At 34.8% G+C, this 2,899-nt stretch overlaps 1 protein-coding gene across 2 annotated transcripts in view; it reads left to right on the top strand.

Moving 5' to 3' along the window:
- AGBL4 (ATP/GTP binding protein like 4) overlaps positions 1-2,899 on the top strand; it is a 1,052,851-nt gene that overhangs the window by 464,977 nt on the left and 584,975 nt on the right. The window lies entirely within an intron of this gene.

Below are 2,899 nucleotides of genomic sequence, written 5' to 3'. Positions count from 1 at the left end.
ATGCAATCAGAAGAAGTAGATGTACACTCAGTTTCTACAGAGGTGAAGTCCTTTCCAGAGTCTAGCAGGAACAAGACAATTAAGTGAGAATCAATAGGAGCTAAATATAGACAGACGGAGTTGTTTAAGGGACACAGGGAACAATGAAGAAGAGGAGCAGCCTTGTTTACAAAGGAAAAATACTATGCTGTTCTCCTCTGTGTCCTTGAAAGAGGAAATATGGAACTTCCAAGGAGTCACTTTGGTAATAAAATAAAGCCATATGGGGAAGCAAGAAGAAATGAATTTTCAGGAGGCTGTTCAGTCAAAACCCTGGCTCTATGAGGAGATAAGCACAGCAAAGATAGAGTTGGTCTGGCCTACGGTTTATATGCCAACACCCGTGCTCAGAGCACAGAAATACCAGTCCAGACAAGGTTAGTAATCCAGTGCTCCTCTCTGAGTAGTTATGCCCAGGAAGAAAGAAAAGATCAGTAATAAAGCATCAGGAGACAAGAGCTGTCACTTACTAGCTGTATGAGGCAATCACTTTGCCTCTTGGAGTCTGGCGCCATTAGAAAAGCTGTACAGATGTGAAATATAAATGTGTATTGTTAGTAACTCTTATATTATCTATTTTTATTATCTGCCTTATCTTGGGACAACATTATCCATAGAAGAGACTCTTGACAGTGTATAACACTTTCCTATATAAAATAGGTCATTGGTTTCTGATTACCTATGGGATAAAAACCATACTCTAACAAAGTCCACACATCCCTCCAAGATTTGGTTCTTTGGCTTATTGTCTACCAACAGTAAACTGTATATAGTAGGCTTGATACACGAGGCTCTCTCTTACAGCTTTTTAGCTGTTCTATTTGAAATGACTTCTACACTCCCACCTGCTATTGTTTTCCACTCCATATCCCTGTCTACCTTGATCTCTGCCTTGATTCTTTAAATCACTTTGTTGATAGTTGTAGCCCTAGTGCCGAGCATCATGATTGGTACATAGTTTATTTTTTTATTTGTCATAAAAAGCCCATAATGGAAATTTATCCTCTTAAAAGTTTTCAAGTGTATAGTACAGTGCTGTTGACTATATGTACATTGTTGTACAACAGAGCTCTATAATTATTTATCTTACATAACTGAAACTCGTATCCATTGAATAATAATTTTCTGTTTTCCCACTTCCACCCCCAGGCCCCTGCAACCACCATTTTATTTTCTATTTCTATGGGTTTGATTACTTTAGGTACCTCATATGGAATTATGGAATTATGCAGTATTTGTCTTTTTGTAATTAACTTATTTAACTTAGCATAATGTCCTCAGGGTACACCCATTTCTAGCATATACCAGGATTTCTTTATTTTTTAAGGTTGACTAATATTCCATTGTATGTATGTATATACCGCATTTTCTTTTCCATTCATCCATTGATGGACATTTAGGTTGCTTTCACATCTTTGCTGTTGTGAATATTGCTGCAATAGACATGGGTATGCAAATATCTCTTTGAGATTCTGTTTTCAGGTTTTTTTGGATATATACTGAGAAGTAAGATTGTTGGATCATGTGGAATAAAATTTAATTTTTGAGGAACCTCTATACTGTTTTCCATAGCAGCTGCATCGTTTTACAATTTAACCAATAGTGTACAAGGATTCCAATTTCTCCACATCCTCACCGACACTTGTTCTTTTCTGTTTTTGTTTGCTTGTTTGTTTGTTTGTTTTTATAGTGGCCATCCTAACATGTGTGCAGTAATAATGTAGTTTTGATTTCCATTTCCCTGATGCTTGGTGATGTTGACCATGTTTTCATATACTTATTTGTCATTTTTATGTCTTCTTAGGAAAAATGCTTCTTCAAGTTCTTTAACTCTTTTAATTTTTTTTTTTTTGCTGTTATTGATTCATAGGAGTTCTTTATAAACTCTGAGTATTATTTTTTATATGATATATTTTTTAAAATATTTTTTCCCATTCTATAGTTTGCCTCTTCACTCTATTGATTGTTTCTTTTGTTGTGTAGTTTTTAAGCTTGATATAGTTACATTTGTGTAGTTTTGCTTTTATCATTTATGCTTTTGGTGTCGAAGAAATTATTGCCCATTGCAATGTCATGAAGTTTTCTCCTTGTTTTTCTCTAGGTGTTTTTTAGTCTCATTTTTAGGTTTTTAATCCACTTTGAGTTAATTTTTGCATATGGTGTAAGATACTAGTTCATCTTCATTCTTTTGCATATGGATGTCTAGTTATCCTAACACCATTTATTGAAGAGACTATCCTTTCCTCAATGTGTAGACTTGGCACTCTTGTTGAAGATCATTTGACCTAGATATGAGGGTTTATTTCTGGACTCTATTCTGTTCCACTGACTGTATCTATCTTTATGCCAGTACCATTCTGTTTTAATTACTGCAGCTTTGTAATGCATTTTGAAATGAGGAACTGTGGGGCCTTGTTTTTCTTTCTCAAGATTTTTTGGCTATTTGGAGTTCTATTTGGGCATATAGTTTTCTAAAATAGATTTAGAATATTGAATGAATGACATGTTGATTTCATCCAAATTATTGTGTTGCAGTTGAATAGCTCATCTCTGTATTATATTTTAGCGATGAATATTCTTAAGTACAGCTTTCACACTGTGCCTTATTTACACAAATGTAGTTGTAGATTAGCAGTCATTCTACTCAAGCTGTTGACTTTTAATATAGAGGGAGCCCCTTGCTGGATAGCATTTCCTGGGGGAATTGAGGTGTTATGGTGCTCTTCCCTTTGTTGTCACTGGAGTGAATACTCATTGTATTATTTTTTTTTTCATTCATTGGTTTTTAGTAATATGAGATTTTCTACCTCTCTCTTTTATCCCCTAGGCACATGTATTCTCTTTATGGCTGGGAATATAG

The sequence above is a fragment of the Pteropus vampyrus genome, unplaced genomic scaffold, assembly GCF_000151845.1.
Source record: "Pteropus vampyrus isolate Shadow unplaced genomic scaffold, Pvam_2.0 Scaffold135, whole genome shotgun sequence".
Classification (NCBI taxonomy): Eukaryota; Metazoa; Chordata; class Mammalia; order Chiroptera; family Pteropodidae; genus Pteropus; species Pteropus vampyrus.
The sequence above is the reverse complement of the archived record's forward strand: the minus strand, read 5'-3'. Positions and strand labels throughout refer to the sequence as shown.